Raw genomic sequence first — 19,093 nt, forward strand, 5'->3', positions numbered from 1 at the left:
GCGTGCAGAACAAAGTGTTTGTTAGCCTGGCATTAGCAAGGAGAACATTTTTCATATTGTCAAACAAATACATCTGAACAACATCAAGAACTTCTAATGACTACTCCATTACCAGATGCACGTTGGTTGAGAGTTGTGGCTGATAATTGCGAGGTTGACAAAAGAGATCTTGTAGTGGTCGACTATTTTTCTAGATTTATCAACATTGTTTATCTTCCAGACATGTCAAGAAAGATTGTGACATTGAGGTTAAGCAAGATGTTTGCCAGTTAGGGTTGTCCTGATATCCTTGTTACTGGCAATGGTCCGCAGTTCCGTGTTCAACAGTTTCAGGATTATGCAAAGGCATATGGATTTTTTTACATGACCACAAGTCCACATTGTTCACAATCCGATGGAGAGGCATAAAAAGCAGTGTGAACCACAAAACATTTTCTAGCAAGAGGATCCTTTTCTAGCTCTTCTCACATACAGAGTTACACCTTTCCAAGCGACAGGATACAGTCCCGCACAGTTGATGCTTGGACGCCAGCTGACGATGCTGGTTCCTCTCTTAGAAAAGAAACTGGTGCCTGAGTGGCATGATTTCTTAAAGGTGAGGGCGAAAAATCCAACAATTAGCTGTATTATAATAGACTCTATAGTTGTTATTTATTGCCTTAACTCAAACCTGGAGATCATGTTGCAGTCAAGATAGACAGTGAGAAAGGCTGGAACAAGACTGCCACAGTTGTTAATTAACACACTACTCTGAGATCTGACATAATTTACACAGAAGATGGAAACATGAGAAGAAACAAAAAATATCTACATTTTTTCAACTCGCATGCGTTTGACGAACAGAGGAGTGTGGATCAAGAACAAACACAAGCCAAACACCAACAACATTTTCAAAGTCAAACCAAAGAGCATGATCTTCCAGAGCAACCTAAAAATGTTGTTACTGCCAGAGGAAAAGTTCTTAAACAGCCTGGATACCTGAACGACTTCATAGTTAGTACATAGATTGCTATGTGGTAGTGGGAACAGTCACATGGTTGGGCAGAGCAATTGTAATGATGGCCAGGTTTCGCTTATCAAATTAGTGGGTCTATAAAAGGAGCAGTCGGTGTCTGGTGGGAGTGTGTAATCCTGAACACTGGTGACGTCATACCCGGCACAGCTGGGAGAGGTTTGTGTGGTAAGGACTTAGTTGTCATGCCTGTTTGGTAGCCTGGTTGTGAGGAATGGGTTCTAAGGGTGCTTTGGTTTCTTCTTTTAGTGTGGATTGAGGAATCCAGTCATTATCAGGTTAAGATCATCCCACTTCCTCGTTTAGAGTTTGCGGCACATTGTAACCTGGTTGAACCAGTAAGTTGGGTAACTGTCAGGTATTAATATTTGATGTCAAAAGATGATAATTTTGTGCTTATTTCACTGTAATTAGAAAGTGAGGAACTGAGAGCCATTGTAGTGGGCTGTCTTACCAGGGCTGCTGTTTTAACAGGGCTGTCTTCATGCTGGGCTACCTTTTTGATAGTTTGCTGCTTTGCTTGGCTGTCTAGCTGTTTGGTTGCTTCGCTGCCTGGCTGTCTTGTGGTCTGCGGGTTGCTAAAGCGTGGATGGAGCGACATATTGCATCGGCGTGCATGCTATCTGCGGGGGACACATGCCCTGGCCATACTGTGCTATAGCTAATGGCCTACTGGATCGGCAAAGCTAAAGCGAGCTCAATGTGCTTTATTTATATACATGTATATGTGTTAGTGTGTCTGTTTCAGTGCTCCACACTGTGACGGTCTGCTGAAAGGTGGTCTGAGAAACTGCTGCAATACATATTTGTTTAGCCGAGGAGTTTAAAGACCTGGATGCTACCCAACAGTTAGCGGACTGCTAAGAGGTCATGTGCTTATTTGATGAGGTGTCTTGAATGGAACTTACTGTTTTTATTCCTGTTGTACTTTCTTTTGCTGTTTGTCATTGTCCTTTTGTGATTGTGTGTGTGTGTGTGTGTGTGTGTGTGTGTGTGTGTGTGTAAATTGATTTGACCATACTGTGGTTTGCTTCTTCTCCAGGTGTCTGGGAGACCAGTTCTAGTGTGAGGGACAAGTTCCTCTTTGCTTGGTGGTGGTTTCCTTCGGTGTGCAGTGGTCGACAGGTGGGGTTGTGGTGTCGTACGAGTGTACGTGTTTGCTAGGAGATCATTAGAGTAAGGTCCCCAGCCCTGGAGTCCAAGCATTCTTGTGTGGTATAATATGGGTGGTGTTTGATGTAGTTTTAAGAGTTCTTAATAAACTGTGTGTATTATAACTCTGTTTTATGTCCTGACCCAGCTGTAGACTAACTTGAGTGCCTTGTGCATTTCTTTATAAAGGGTTATCCCCGGTAACTAAGCCCCCGGGGTGGCATAGTCGGTTTCTACTAGTAACATTCTTTAATCTAGTTACATTTTATTGTCTTCCATGTCCTAAATTTCTTGATTGTCGGGAACAAGTGCCACAATCTGGCGTAGTCAGCAGGATAAAGCTGTTGTTTAATGGACAGACATTGGTAAAATTGTTTTCTTGCATTGTGGTGCCTGTTGGTGTAGAATTTTATGTTGCACTCCAGGAGGCTTTCTTTTCCAGGAAGTAATGAGATAGGAAACCTTGTTGGAATTTTTACTGGGTTTGATGAACCTTCTGCAGAAAGTGAGAAGTCAGGCACCCCATGCTATTCTTAATGCTGATATTGTTTTACATGATCAATTTGTTGAATGTGTGTGATAGTATACTTCGTCGGTAATTAAAGCAGCTGATTCAAAGACAGCCCAATGCAACATTGCTGGAGGTTTGGGGCAAGGCTTTTCGTTGGGAATGTGAGGGAACGCCTGGTGGCATGAGGGGTAGGAGTCAATCTGTACCGTTGGTATGTGGAGTTCAGTATGGGGTCTAGGGAGGGACTGATGTGAGTCATGGGGAGCAGTCTTCGGAAATGCGTGAACTGCGAGAGTTATTGCATCTGTAGCAAGGGCAAATTGATCAGCTTACTCAAGCAGTGTCTTAAAGAAAGTATTTCGGTGATCTATTTCCCCGTTCATTGTCTATAATTTGTCACCGGCGTCAACAACCAGGACATATAGCTCAAAATTGTGCGTAGGAAAATCACCCTTCTCATCCCCTCTTTGCAAACCATCGTTTCCAACTCCGGTAAATATAGTTCCATCTCTGCCCCTAAACAATCAGGAAATTAATTCAATTCAATTCATTTTTATTTGTATAGCGCTTTTAACAATGAACATTGTCTCAAAGCAGCTTTACACAGATAATGTGGTGATTAAAAGTAAATATGTTCTTTTTAAGTAAGTTTGTCCCTGATGAGCAACTGTGGCAAGGAAAAACTCCCCGAGATGGCATAAGGAAGAAACCTTGAGAGGAACCAGACTCAAGAGGGAACCCATCCTCATCTGGGTTACACCGAACGTCCATTTGAAGCAGATATACAATGTTGCGGGGTGCAGCGATGATGATCAGAAGCGAACTGTATCCTGAGTCAGTGTAGCAGACTGATATTAACTACAGTCCAATCCATCCTCAAAGCTCCCGTTCTTACTCCGGAATTTCATGGAAATTAGTTCCCACTGGGCTGTGGAGTCACGGTCCAGTAGGGAATGTGCAGGGCTCTTGTGGTTTTATTGATAATTGGTTAGTATCTTTGCTGGTTTCCTCGGGTCCAAACTCAACTTTTAATATGCGTGGGGTTTCGGTAGCTTGTTTAGTTGATACCAGGTCCATGGTGTCGACTATTATTGAGCTGGCTCTGGCCTAGGTTTGAACCGTGGGGTCAGGATCGGTTGTGCTCATGTCATTGGCTGCAGTCCAGAGCAGTTAATAGGTTGCTCTGTCTGTTGAAGTAGCCTTGTGTAGTGCTTCTGCTACCTTAATATCAAAACAGATTGATTTAGTAAAATTGGGAGTGCTAATGGAAGAGGAACAGAAACAGGTTGGGGCCCTCCTCCATGAGTTCTAAGATGTGTTTTCCACCCATGAAGATGTACGAACCGCTTGTCGCATGAAATCCCTCTTATGGATGATGCCCAGTCCGTCAGTGGTATAGACATATTCCACCACTGGAATATGAGCTGGCTAAGGCCCATATTAGTCAGCCACTGGATGCGCAGATTATTAGGGAGAGTTGTAGCCCATATACTTCCCTGATTGTTTTGGTTAAGAAAGAGAATGGTAGTCTTCGGCTGTGTGTTGACCATTGTCAACTTAGCTCGGAGACTCGTAAGGATGCCTTTCCTTTGCCTCGGATTGAGGAGACGTTGGACTCCCTGGCAGGTGCCTGGTGGTTCTCTACATTAGATCTGACTAGCGAATATAACAAAGTCCTAGGTTCTAAAGTGGATCATTCCAAGACTGCTTTTTGTTCCCCATTTGGACTTGTTGAATGGAATTGTATGCTGTTTGGCTGTGTAAAACGCCAAGCACGTTCCAATGGTTGATGGAACAGCTTTTTGGTGACCAAAGGCATCAGTTTGTTCTGTTATATCTAGATATTGTGTTCTCTTCATCTGTGCAGCGATTGAGGCTAGTGTTGAGATGTCTCCGAGCTGAAGGATTAAGGCTCCAATTGGAGAAGTGTACGTTTTGTACAAAAGGGTGAGTTATTTGGGCTTGTTATCTCCTCTGGTGGTGTAGCAACAGACCCACAGAAGATGGAGGTGGATGCCAGTCACAGTGGCTGGGGGGCCATACTCTCTCGTTGCTTTGCAGGTGCTCAATCTGGTTGTTGGGGCGGTGCGGACGTTTTGGCAACAGGGGCGGTGTCCAGAGTCCCAAAAGTGCCTAAGTTGGTTATTAAGCTGCTCCAACAACGGGACCGCCTGGTTAAGCAGGAGGGTTATATAGAAAAATCCTTTGGGGGTGCAGGCTCGGATGCACCAACATCACGGGCATCAAGGGGTAGAACGTACCCTTGAGCTAGTGAGGCAGCGCTGCTATTGGTCGGGTATGTCAGCTGATGTAGCTTGCATTGTTCAAAAGGGAGAGCGGTGTTAATAAGCTTAGGATGCAGCCCCAATCGTACACAGTTAAAGGGGGCATTTGTTGGTTTTCCACCCGACTAAAATTGTGGCTAGTGATGTTATGGTCTTGGCGCCTTCCCGTTCCAGGCAGGACAATGTGATGGTAATGCCTGTGTTCAGCAAACTTACAATGGTGGGTTCTGGGGTGGGCTCTCTGCCAATCCAAATGGTAGGGGCTGGGAATACTCCACATAGAACTCAAAGAGTCGGGGCTGGACAACATTCTAAGGTGCATCATTTGCTAAGAGCATTAAGGGGAGGAGATATAAGGTCTAGCACTTCCTTTTTGTCGGAGTCTAACACTGTTTGGGCATTATTTAGGCCTTGGTTGGTTCATCGTCGGGACGACGATGCTTGAAGTGGAGGTAGATTGTTGTAGTGGAAACAGTCACATGGTTGGGCGGATCAATTGTAATGATGGCCAGGTTTCACTTATCACATTAGTGGGTCTATAAAAGGAGCAGTCGGTGGCTGGTGGGAGTGCGTTTTCCTGAACACTGATGTCACCGGATACCGGGCGCAGCTGGGAGAGGTTTGTGTGGTGAGGACTTAGTTGTCATGCCTGTTTGGTAGCCTGATTGTGAGGAATGGGTTCTAAGGGTGCTTTGGTTTCTTCTTTTAGTGTGGATTGAGGAATCCAGTCATTATCAGGTTAAGATCATCCCACTTCCTTGTTTAGAATTTGCGGCACATCGTAACCTGGTTGAACCAGTAAGTTGGTTAACTGTCAGGTATTAATATTCAATGTCAAAAGATGCTAATTTTGTGCTTATTTCTCTGTAATTAGGATGTGAGACACTGAGAGCCATTGTAGTGGGCTGTATTTCCAGGGCTGTTTTACCCGGGCTGTCTTTTTCGGGACGTGCCCAAATGCCACACTACAAGGGCAGAATAATCCCCAGTATTTGTGTGGGTGACCGGTGCTCTACCCCGACTCCCTAGATAGTCCTTTGTGTGTCTATATAGACAAGATTCATATGTTCACGTCAAAAGAAAACACTGAGTAAGAAAATAACTACTTGTTTGTTAATTATGTTCATGAGTATTGTAAAACACTCATGTTGATACTGCATAATAGATTATAACAACTCAAAAACGGGGAAGATGTAATGATAGACTGGTGATACGTTCAGGTTACATACAGTAATATTGCCAGGAACTTCCGGGCACGCAGCGTGCACTTCCAGTTGTGCGGTGCTCACTTCCAGGTCGGCGGCCATCTTGCCCTTTTTCCCTCGCCTCCTGGTATTTAAGGACACCCAAGTATCGGGGCCAGATTATCTCACCGGCTTCCAAAGTCCTTGAGAATACTCTTGCCAACCTGCCAGCTTTGGATTTTGTACCTGTACTCTGTACACTGATCCTGATCCTGTACCTTATTTTTGGTTTTGAGCTCTGGACTGGTTTCTTGTTTGTGTTTCTCCTCTGCCCTTCATTGTTCTGGTTGCCAGCTCTTTGCTTTTTTGGACTGTTTTTTGGCTTTGGTTTTGTCTTCCCTGCATTGCCCTGTTTGCCTGAGTTAAGAACCTGGACTGTTTTTTGGACTTTGTTTTGTCTTTGCCCTATCGTTCAGTTTGCTATCTTTATTAAAGCCTGTTTTCTCCTTAATCCTGTCACATCCTGCATTTGGGTCCTCCCTCCCAGTCCCCACTCTCCCAGTCACACCTACATCTCCTGACAGAATAATCTGGCCATGCATCGTGTCCTGCCGCTTCCTGACTAATATAGCAAGTAGCTCCTACCTGTTGTGACATGCTCAGCTAGTATGCGGAATTCAGGGTCAGAAAGTGATTTGGGGAAATAGATCAGAGTGAGAGTTTGCACATTGCTGAGTGGTTGTTAAAAAGGCTCAGAAGCGGAGAACACTTCTATTACCTCTTTTATTTTCCACCCTAACATTACACTTCCCATCTCTGAATGTAATCATTCTACAGATCACTCGTTTCTTCACAGAAAATTGATGCAGTGCGTGTACATGTAAATACTTACTATTTGCTGCGCGGACAAATCCACCAAACCAAACAAACAAACGCAACACTTAACCATGAGTTGCCTAAGAGTTAGGGCCGCTCTCTCACATGCTCTAACGCCTTTTATTTTTAGCGCTCTAAAAGTAAGACAATCCGTTAGCGCCCTCTAACAGACAGCTTCATATGATCCCTTTAAAACATGTTGAGTTGCCTTTTGTAAGATTTTGGTTTTGTTTGCTTTGATTTGATTTGCTTTACATTGTTTCCCTTTTAAAATTTCTCCAAATATTGTGCTTCTAATTTTTTTTTGTGTTTTGGACATTATAATAATAAAAAATAATGGAACTAAAACTTTGGTTTAAGTCCGTCTCTGTGCTTAGATTTCTTTATTCCTTTTTAAGAACATGACCTGAGGAGAAGAGATTATTTAGTGAATATAAAATAATATTAATAATTTAACCCAGAGGCAGCATATGATTAAAAAAATACTTTATGGAACACCAAACTTTATCTAAGTCACCTGGCAGCTGACTTTCAATGCTGATCCTCTGTGGAAATCTGCCACCTCCATCTGTACCAGCAGGTAGTATTGGAGTGTGAGGCCTGCCTACTAAATGATTCTGTACTTCTGGCCAATTTTCACCTTTGCTCTGTTTATCGATTTTTCGGTTTTAGGCTGGTCGCAATTGCTGCTGTATAATTAATTTAATGATGCACCTGCACATGACCCAATTGGAAGCCCACATGTCATTCTTCCACCTACTTGATTGCACTCTGTTTTGGATTCAACGTGCACATAAACATCCAGGATCTCAGGAGAGCTGCTTTAAAAACCCACTGAAAATCATTACTTTAAATTATTCATTCATTCATTCATTCATTTATTTTCTCCCGCTTATCCATAATTGGGGTCGCGGGGGCAGCAGTCTAAGCAGGCCCCCGCCTCCGACTGCTGCCCAATCCTCACAGCAAGTCCACACAAGTCCACACACACAAGTCCAATTTTAGCTCTAGAACAGGAGAGGACCATGGTGAGCTATGAAGGGCTCCGTGATGTCCACTTGTAACATCTTGCAAATATGTTCTTCTATTCTGGTGTACTTAAACAGCAAAACAAATTCTAGTGTTAAAATCCTGTTTTTCACCATTGCAGTCCATGCTAAGGTGTTGGAGGTGACAACGTCCAAGTCTTTGTTAACCATATCAGCTCCTCCATGTTGTTTGAGTCATGGTAACACATAATACAAGTTTGCCTATGTTTCTAGCTCATTTTTCTTTCTCAGCCGATCTGATATCCACTGGTGATGAATAAAAGGATGACAAATATATTTTTCTTCTAAAAGCAGTCTTGCTAATAAAGTCTAACCTCAGAAGTGAAGAGGTCTAATTTTTGCTTTGCTTGGTCACGATGCACCTTCCCATCTGCCATAATGAGCCTCTGCTGGGTTTGTGGGTCAGTAGCAGTAATTCTGAGGATCCTTGGCTTCCAGGTTGTCTCTTGCTGCTTTATTCTTTTAATGTCTGCAGGCCAAACTTCTGCCAAAAGTATTTTGCTCCCATGCAGTCTTACTCTACTTTGAAGCCTACCATCTGTACAAAATTGATCAATGTCCCTCTCAGGCCACCTGCAACTCTTGGGTTGATGTTGTTCAGGATGTGGCTAACCAGATTCTCGTCTGTGATGTCTGGCTTCCACTTCAGGCTCAGAGTTTGGTAATTGAAGGCAAAATGTCTTTTATTGCTCCAGGTTTGCTTGTATAAATCTGGCACCCCCTAGTGACAGTTTTAAGGTAAGGTGAGTTCAATGTTGTTCAAATTTCTCATGAAGTCAGCTTCTCCTCAATCTTGGATGCCTTCCTTTGTTTTGTTTTTGTAAAAGCATAATCAGTCATTAATTCTCAATTGCATAATGCCTACAATTTAGAAGAAATAAAGGTAGTGGGACCAGAGAAGGTTTAACCAGTAGTCCTAGATGTGCCAAAACTAGGTCCTCCAACACCTTCATGACATGTGAAGCTTTTGATACGAGTCCTTGCACTCTCTCATTCCCCACTGTATCCTTTTCAGTTCATCCATGTCACCAGACCTAAAAGCTCTCTTCTTCTTGTTTAACAGTTCTTTCAAGTCGCTGGTGATGAAAAGGCTTGTTGAAGGAATAATAGTGTCATGGCAGAAGATGACAGATGGAACTGGCGGTTTTAATCTCCTCCGCTTTACTCGCACTTCATACCGGCTCTGTACCCATGGCTTCTCCTCCTGATCGTAATGGGAATGTCATGCCTGACTCTGGTAAGAAGTCCAGAGACTGCTGGGGCTGATGACCACTTGCTATCCTGCACATGAGACCCCTTCAGTGGTGGCTCAGGACCTGGGGGGTTCTCTCAGAAGGGGCAATCTGCTCCATGCAACCAAGGTCACACAGTGAGCCCTGCATGCCTTAGATTCAATTCAATTAAATTCATTTTTATTTGTATAGCGCTTTTAACAATGAACATTGTCTCAAAGCAGCTTTACACAGATAATGCGGTGATTAAAAATGAATATGTTCTTTATGAGTAAGTTTGTCCCTGATGAGCAAGCCGGTGGCGACTGTGGCAAGGAAAAACTCCCCGAGATGGCATAAGGAAGAAACCTTGAGAGGAACCAGACTCAAGAGGGAACCCATACTCATCTGGGTTACACCGAATGTCCATTTGTGGCGGGTATACAATGTTGCGGGGTGCAGTGATGATGATCAAAAGCAAAGTGTATTTCTGAGTCAGTGTAGGAGACTGTTGACATCAACTACAGTCCAATCCAGGCAGGCCTGGATAAAGTGGGAAGATCCACGGGGGGGAGAGGGGCAGGAACAGTGGTCACTGGAGCCTCAGGAGCATGTTTAACTCGACCGAGAGAGAGAGAGAGAGAGAGAGAGAGAGAGAGAGAGAGAAGAGGGTGACAGGAAGAGAAGGATATGGATTATTAAGTTTACCTATTGTTGCATGAGAGTTAAAGTCACTGTGCAGTTTGGACTCCGGCAAGACTCGCTATGGCAGCATAACTAAAAGGGATAACCAGAAGGCAACACAGACATGAGGGATCTCTGGGATAAAAGTCGGCCCACCACACCACCATCAACAAACCTGAGTGAACACGTGAATGTGAGGGGACGACAGCGTACAAATATCCCAGTTCACCAAACACTCTATATCAATGTTCCCTCCAGATCTGAGCCTTTACCTGAGAAAAAATCTACTGATTAAAGGCTTGACTGAATAAATATGTTTTCAACCTCGACTTGAACACTGAGACTGTGTCTGAGTCCCGAACACTGATAGGAAGGCTGTTCCATAACTGCGGGGCTTTTTAAGAGAAAGATCTGCCCCCTGCTGTAATCTTCATTATTGGAGGAACCAACAGATAGCCTGCACCTTTTGATCCAAGTAGGCGTGGAGGATCATACTGGTACAAAAGTTCACTCAGATACGGTGGTGCGAGACCATTAAGTGCTTTATATGTCAGTAGTAGAGTTTTATAATCAATGCGAGATTTGATTGGGAGCCAGTGTAGACTGATTAATACAGGGGTGATGTGGTCATATTTCCTAGATCTAGTAAGGACTCTTGCTGCTGCATTCTGAACTAACTGAAGCTTATTTATGCCCTTACTCCAACACCCAGACAGTAAAGCGTTACAGTAGTCTAATCTAGAAGTAACAAAAGCATGAACTAGGTTTTCTGCATCCTGTAACGACATCATATTTCTAATTTTAGCAATATTTCTAAGGTGAAAGAAGGCGATCCTGGTAATATTATTCACGTGAGCCTCAAAGGAAAGACTCGAGTCAATAATCACACCAAGGTCTTTGACAGCCGTACACGCTGAAACAAAAACACCATCCAGAGATGTTAGGTAATCGGAAAGTTTGCTTCTAGCTGCATGTGGTCCTAGTAAAAGTACTTCCGTCTTATCTGAGTTTAGCAGAAGAAAGTTATCGAGCATCCACTGTCTAATGTCCTTTACACATTTTTCAACATTGTTAAGCTGATCTCTCTCATCTGGCTTTGCTGAAATATACAGCTGTGTATCATCAGCATAGCAATGGAATCTAATACCATGTTTATGAATAATTTCTCCAAGAGGCAGCATATATAAAGAGAAAAGCAGAGGGCCTAAGACAGATCCTTGAGGAACACCAAACTTTACCTCAGAGAGTGTGGAGAACTCACCATTAACATCAACAAACTGATAGCGATCAGTCAAATAAGACCTGAGCCAAGAGAGAGCTGTTCCCTTTATTCCAACAACGTTCTCAAGTCTAGCAAGTAGTATAGTGTGATCAATGGTGTCAAAAGCTGCACTAAGGTTAAGCAAAACAAGTAAAGAGACAAAACCCTGATCAGAGGCCAATAACAGGTCATTTACCACCTTAACTAGCGCCGTCTCTGTGCTATGATGAGGCCGAAATCCTGACTGATACATTTCAAAAATATTATTCATAAGTAGGTGTGAGCAGAACTGCTGTGCTACAACCTTTTCTAAAATTTTAGCTATGAAGGGGAGATTTGATATTGGTCTGTAGTTGGACAGCTGACATGGGTCAAAGTCAGGTTTCTTAATTAGGGGGTGGATAACTGCCAGTTTGAAGGATTTTGGTACAAAACCAGTGCTAATGGAAGAGTTTATTATTTTTAAAACAGGTTCAATTACCTCTGGAATTATCTGTTTAAAGAAACTTGTAGGCGAGGGATCGAGATGCAGGTTGATGATTTTGATGAGGAAATTAATGAAATTAAGTCATTCTCGTGAATAGGAGTAAAACTTTGTAATTGATTGTCTGTTATAATTACACTGCTGTCTACAGGGTTACTTGTAAAATAATTTGGATTTATATTAACCGTCTGGATTTTTTGCCTGATGTTTTCAATTTTATTATTAAAAAAGTTCATGAAATCATTAGTACCTAATGATGGTGTGCATGTGAGTGCAGTGCTTTTATTACCTGTTAATTTTGCTACCGTGCTGAATAAAAATCTAGGATTATGCTTGTTATTTTCTATGAGGGTGGAGAAATATGCTGATCTAGCAGCACTAAGAGATTTTCTATAAATTAGGAGGCTCTCCTTCCATGCTTTTTGAAATACTGATTAGATGTCTGGAGAGATCCTGGGTTCCTGTCTCAGAGACCCGTGTTGGGAGTTCCCGGTCGTCATGTAGTGCTAACGATAGATGCTTCCCTCACGGGTCGGGTTTCTAAGTTGTTGTCCCACAAACTAAAAAAAATAAAATAATAATAATAAAAAAAGGAAGGTGAGGGGCAGGGAACTTCCGAGTTTTAAACTCAAAATTTTCGCAAAGAAACTCAAAATTGTTTAGTGTAAAACTCGTTTCTTCCTTCTATCAAGAAAGAAAACCGCATATAATACGCTGGTGTATTGCAGCCAATATGGGATTTTCAAAAAGAACTGGAAGGAGTGGGGCAGGAAATTTCCGAGTTTAAAACTTTTCAAGTTGTAAGTAGAAATCTTCAAGTTTTCTAAAATTACAAGTATTTCCTTGTTGCTAAATATAAGGGAAAATGAAAAATAAGTGACATCTGCCCAACAAATGTATACCCATTTTTCTTCTTTAGAAATCAAAACCCCACAGATTTTTGAGTTTTAAACACAAAACTTTTAAGTATTTTTTTCTCAAAAATTTCTATTCTCGGAAATTCCCTGCCCTTCTCTTTCAGTTTATTTTTTGTATCCCATAGTGGCCCTTATATGCGGTGGTATCTTTCTCATAGCCTTCCAACTTTTTTTTCTGAACCCTCAAGCTCTTTTGCACACCCCAAGAGCACCTGCTTGCTCACCTCCTTTTCAAAATAGAGGCAGATCCAGAAATACATTATATTCAGTGTCTAAACACAAGCTAAAAGAAATATTGTTGCTCTATGTGTAAAAGCACAATCGAAACGTTATACAGTTATTACCCTTTTTTATTAAATGCATTAACCTTTACTATCGTCACAATGAAATGAGTGATAGAGCTGCATACACACCTTTATCTCCTGCATGTTTCCCCCTACTTCTTTCCTCTTTTTTCTGAATTGGTCCCCTGGGGGTTTGACCTTTTTTCGTCCTTTATAATTTTACTTTGGATTCAGCTCTACTTACTGACATGACATCACTCCAGGTCTTGTCAGTTCTCCAACTGGAAACCCTGAAGGCTGATGTAACATCACCCAGAGAATGTGACATGATATAATGATTGATGCAACCATGCAAATGAGCGGTAAAAAATTATTTTTCCGAGTGGACGCCCCGGCAAGATGTTGCCTAAATCCGCCACCGTCAAGCGGCAATCAAATCCAGTTCAAAACATACTGCGTGTTTGACCAGTTTTTATTTACTCATACATAAGAAACTTTGAAATGTCAAATAACTACTTAAAAAACTACTTCAGTACAGTAACGAATTACATTTACTTTGTTACTGTCCACCACTGCTATCTATCTATCTATCTATCTATCTATCTATCTATCTATCTATCTATCTATCTATCTATCTATCTATCTATCTATCTATCTATCTATCTATCTATCTATCCTCTGTCTGTTGGTAAGTCTAAATGTCAGTGTATTTCTGTCTAGGATGTTTATTATTGTAGTAATATACTCATTAATGAAAAAATAAAAAGCCATTCTCAGATTCTTTGACCAGTAGGTGGCGTGTGTCAGTGCACTAAACAGATGCTGAGATACTGCCTCTTTTACTGTTTGGCAGCTTTGCTGTTATAGGCAACTATTTTAGATTATTCAAAATACTATTGATCAGCTTTTATGTATCAAATTGGTTTTGTTTGGACAAGTCACATTTTACCAGACAGTTTTATGGTTGCCATTAATACTCTAGCAAGAAGAGAAAAAAAACAAGAAGAAATGTAGAATAACAGTAGGGTACCTACACAGCTTCAGTGCTTGGCTTCCTAATAATAATAATGAGTTTGCTGTTATATTATGCAACATTAAAACAGGAATGTTGTTTTCAGAAGTGCAGATAGTCATTAAGTATGAGAAGGATCATGCATACTCTGAACTCTGATCTTTAAAAGCGTTTATCTCTATTTCCAGGCAGCATTTGTGCAGTAAAAATACATTCACATTGACATTGATGGCATTTGGAAGATGCCTTTATCCAAAGTGACTTTAAAGCAGATGAGGTTAAGGGACTTGCTCAAGAGCCAAGCAGTGGCAGTGAACTTGTGATCTTCCAGTGTCTTAACCACCGAGCTACCACCTTATACTAATACAGACATAGCTGGAATTCATTATGTCATCAGATGCGCATGATGGGGTAATATGAAGAATATATACTGAAGTTCAGTATAATTTTACTGTATAATGTGGTGTGGAGTGGTGGCTCCAGCGGTTAAGGCGCTGGGTTACCAATCGGAAGGTCGGAGGTTCAAGCCCGGGTATCGCCAAGCTGCTACTCTTGGGCCCTTGAGCAAGGCCCTTAACCCTCTATGCTCCAGGGGACCCTTACGAGTAAAAATAAATCAAGGACCCTGACGTCGGAGCGACGTGGGGCCGCCTTCCCGTGGGCTCATCACCTGCAGGAGGGACCGTAAGGGACCGGTGCTGTGAGGATTGGGCAGCAGTCGAAGGCGGGGGCCTTGACAGCCCGATCCCTGGACATGGAGAAGTGTCTGGGGAATCTGCTTAGACTGCTGCCCCCGCGACCCGACTTATGGATAAGCGGGAGAAGATGAATGAATGAACGAATGTGTAAGTATAGTTTTCATTATTCACTTTGGTCACTTAATGTCAGATTTTCTCAGAAAGTGTTAGCTGAAGAGCAGGGTTTCTCAACCCCAGTGTCACACATGAAAGTCTGCACAGAAGTAAACCACAATATTACAGTAGATAAGTAAAAGAAAGCACTTACAGGCAAAGACGAACACATACTGTAAGTACATGCAGTTTCACCACAGCGAACAATGTTTCTTAACACAATTTTGTAACACATTTGAGGACATTTTATTAAGGTATTACACCAAAGCCTGTGAATTCTTCGAAAATCTATAGCTGGATGCTTGCCAAGAAAAGATGTTGTTATCGGCGCTTCATATTAGATTAAATCAGATTAGATTCGACTTTATTGTCATTGTGCAAGTTACATGTACAGAGTCAATGAAATGCAGTTAGCATCTAACCAGAAGTGCATAAGTGGCCTATTTACAATAAATAACAGTAGATAAACCCGGTATGAGGTCCATATCGCCAGGCCATTAAAAAAAAAAGATATATAAAATGATCTTGCAGGCTGGATATAATTGTACGCCAGGCAGGATGTGTTTTGTTTGACATGTTGTTTGACACATATGCTCTAGGGCAAACTTGATAATTTCATTAAGCAGAGGTCAGGCATTGAGTCTGAGGCTTAGACCTTCACAATGAAAGAGTAAGATGGGTAAAAAAATAGAAGGAATGAAGGAGGGGATGATTAGTGCAACATGGCTGTAGTCACAGATGATCAGCAGTAACATTTTGCATAGCTTAGGAAGCATTGCAGTTACATCCAGTTGGTTGCCTCAAGCCATTCTGCCACTACTGGACCATCACAGCACAGAAACTGCTCTAGTTAAAATCACTAATGACCCGTTTTTAGCTTCAGACCAAGGCTACATCTCGCTGTTAGTTTTGCTAGATCTTAGTGCTGCATTCAACACTATAGATCATGATCATCTCCTGGATCGCTTACAAAATTACATTGGTATTCAGGGACAGGCATTAAGATGGTTTAAATCCTACCTGTCCGATCGTTACCATTTTGTAGACTTAAATGGAGAACTATCCAGGTTACTGCAAGTAAATTAGGGGGTGCCACAAGGTTCAGTTTTAGGACTCCTGCTTTTCACAATATACATGCTTCCCTTCCCTTAAATTATTCATTCATTCATTCATTCATTCATTCATTCATTTATTTTCTCCTGCTTATCCGTAATTCGGGTCGCGGGGGCAGCAGTCTAAGCAGGCCCCCGCCTTCGACTGCTGCCCAATCCTCACAGCACCGTCCCTTACGGTCCCTCCTGCAGGTGGTGAGCCCACGGGAAGGCGGCCCCACGTCACTCCGACGTCACGGACCTTGATATTTCCCTCGTAAGGGACCCCCGGAGCATAGAGGGTTAAGGGCCTTGCTCAAGGGCCCAAGAGTGGCAGCTTGGCGATACCGGGGCTTAAACACCAGACCTTCCGATCGGCAACCCAGCGCCCTAACCGCTGGAACCACCACTCCCCGCTTTAAATTATTATATCATCCAAATAGGCAGAGGAATATGCACTTTGTGCAAAGTTGATTCTATGGAACAAATGGTAAAACATTTCTAGAGTTCTGAACATCTCAAACAGAAGGGCACCAAACTGGCACAACTCAAACCGATTGGAAAAATAGGCAGTTATATATATGATGAAGGAACTTATAAATCATGTTTTCTGGCATGTTTATTGATTGAATAAAAAACAATCATGGTTTTTGATTAAATTACCAGCCCATTTGTCTGTACATTGTTCTTGATGTGACAGATACACTATCTAACGTTTTTGTTTTTCTCACCTTAAAACAGTCAAATGTATTAAAAGTGATAAATCTTCAGGGTCTCTTTTAGAAAAACAATTTAGAAGATATCAGAGAAGAACGCCTCTGCCACACACTGAGTGGTATGGCTTCCTTTCTATCACATTGCACAATCCATAAAGTAATTTCAAGTAATCTTTTTACTAATGGCTTGACAAGGTCCCTGCTTCTTTTAAAATGGACTTTAATAAAGGACAGTGTGCAATGGAACAGAAAACATGGTCAGTATTAGCCATAGCTATCAATTGTTAAAGGAATAATGGTATAATTTCCACTACTAACATAACTGCCATTTCTTAATATATAGTATTGAAAAGCTTTATATACAGTGGGTACGGAAAGTATTCAGACCCCCTTAAATTTTTCACTCTTTGTTATATTGCAGCCATTTGCTAAAATCATTTAAGTTCATTCTTCTTCCTCATGAATGTACACACAGCTCCCCATATTGACAGAAAAACACAGAATTGTTGACATTGTTGCAGATTTATTAAAAAAGAAAAACTGAAATATCACATGGTCCTAAGTATTCAGACCCTTTGCTGTGACACTCATATATTTAACTCAGGTGCTTTCCATTTCTTCCGATCATCCTTGAGATGGTTCCACACCTTCATTTGAGTCCAGCTGTGTTTGATTATACTGATTGGACTTGATTAGGCAAGCCACACACCTGTCTATATAAGACCTTCCAGAGCACAATGCATGTCAGAGCAAATGAGAATCATGAGGTCAAAGGAACTGCCTGAAGAGCTCAGAGACAGAATTGTGGCAAGGCACAGATCTGGCCAAGGTTACAAAAAGATTTCTGCTGCACTTAAGGTTCCTAAGAGCACAGTGGCCTCCGTAATCCTCAAATGGAAGACGTTTGGGACGACCAGAACCCTTCCTAGAGCTGGCCGTCCGGCCAAACTGAGCTATCGGGGGAGAAGAGCCTTGGTGAGAGAGGTAAAGAAGCACCCAAAGATCACTGTGGCTGAGCTCCAGAGATGCAGTCAGGAGATGGGAGAAAGTTGTAGAAAGTCAACCATCACTGCAGCCCTCCACCAGTCGGGGCTTTATGGCAGAGTGGCCCGACGGAAGCCTCTCCTCAGTGTAAGACACATGAAAGCCCGCATGGAGTTTGCTAAAAAAAACACCTGAAGGACTCCAACATGGTGAGAAATAGGATTCTCTGGTCTGATGAGACCAAAATAGAACTTTTTGGCCTTAATTCTAAGCGGTATGTGTGGAGAAAACCAGGCACTGCTCATCACCTGTCTAATACAGTCCCAACAGTGAAGCATGGTGGTGGCAGCATCATGCTGTGGGGGTGTTTTTCAGCTGCAGGGACAGGACGACTGGTTGCAATCGAGGGAAAGATGAATGCGGCCAAGTACAGGGATATCCTGGACAAAAACCTTCTCCAGAGTGCTCTGGACCTCAGACTGGGCCGAAGGTTTACCTTCCAACAAGACAATGACCCTAAGCACACAGCTAAAATAACGAAGGAGTGGCTTCACAACAACTCCGTGACTGTTCTTAAATGGCCCAGCCAGAGCCCTGACTTAAACCCAATTGAGCATCTCTGGAGAGACCTAAAAATGGCTGTCCACCAACGTTTACCATCCAACCTGACAGAACTGGAGAGGACCTGCAAGGAGGAATGGCAGAGGATCCCCAAATCCAGGTGTGAAAGACTTGTTGCATCTTTCCCAAAAAGACTCCTGGCTGTATTAGATCAAAAGGGGGCTTCTACTAAATACTGAGCAAAGGGTCTGAATACTTAGGACCATGTGATATCAGTTTTTCTTTTTTAATAAATCTGCAACAACGTCAACAATTCTGTTTTTTTTTTGTCAGTATGGGGAGCTGTGTGTACATTCATGAGGAAGAAGAATGAACCTAAATGATTTTAGCAAATGGCTGCAATATAACAAAGAGTGAAAAATTTAAGGGGGTCTGAATACTTTCCGTACCCACTGTATATATAAATATATATATATTACACCATATAGGCAGATGTTTGTGGTAATATGACAAACACACCCAAACCGTTGCAAGAACAGGCTACGCAGGTTTTGCTCCAATCCCAGTGGGTGTAGAAGGCTTTAGATAAAATTAAATAGAGGAAGCCAGGTGCCACTGGACTTGATCTAAACCTCCTGTTGAGAGTTGTGCATTGAATTGCTGCAGTATAGCCAGGTTGATCTGCATGTCCGTCCCCTCTGCCATTAATCACCAGTTACAGAAAATCATCTGATGAAAGTAGTACAAAGGGCAACCAACCACTGCGAGTGTAAGAAACTGAAAATGCCCGCATAGTAACTAGTTCACACTGTGAGTGTCACATGTGGCACATGGACAAGAGACACAACTGAAGATGTGGTGGGGTGCAGTGGCCCCTGGAGAACCTACTGGCTATCAGATTCTGCTGCATGACAGTTTTAAAACTTTGCTAATGCTTGGTGTGCAGAATGAATGGTTTGGCAGGCTTC

The 19,093-nt window shown here is 42.2% G+C and overlaps 1 protein-coding gene and 1 long non-coding RNA gene across 7 annotated transcripts in view; both read right to left on the reverse strand.

Annotated features, from left to right (window-relative positions):
• Positions 1-19,093, reverse strand: part of LOC310730936 — a 208,752-nt gene that overhangs the window by 79,668 nt on the left and 109,991 nt on the right. The window lies entirely within an intron of this gene.
• Positions 1-19,093, reverse strand: part of LOC310730917 (low choriolytic enzyme-like) — an 81,184-nt gene that overhangs the window by 58,125 nt on the left and 3,966 nt on the right. The gene's annotated exons all lie outside the window — the stretch shown is intronic.

The sequence above is a fragment of the Silurus aristotelis genome, assembly GCF_946808225.1.
Source record: "Silurus aristotelis genome assembly, chromosome: 9".
In the NCBI taxonomy this organism is placed as follows: Eukaryota; Metazoa; Chordata; class Actinopteri; order Siluriformes; family Siluridae; genus Silurus; species Silurus aristotelis.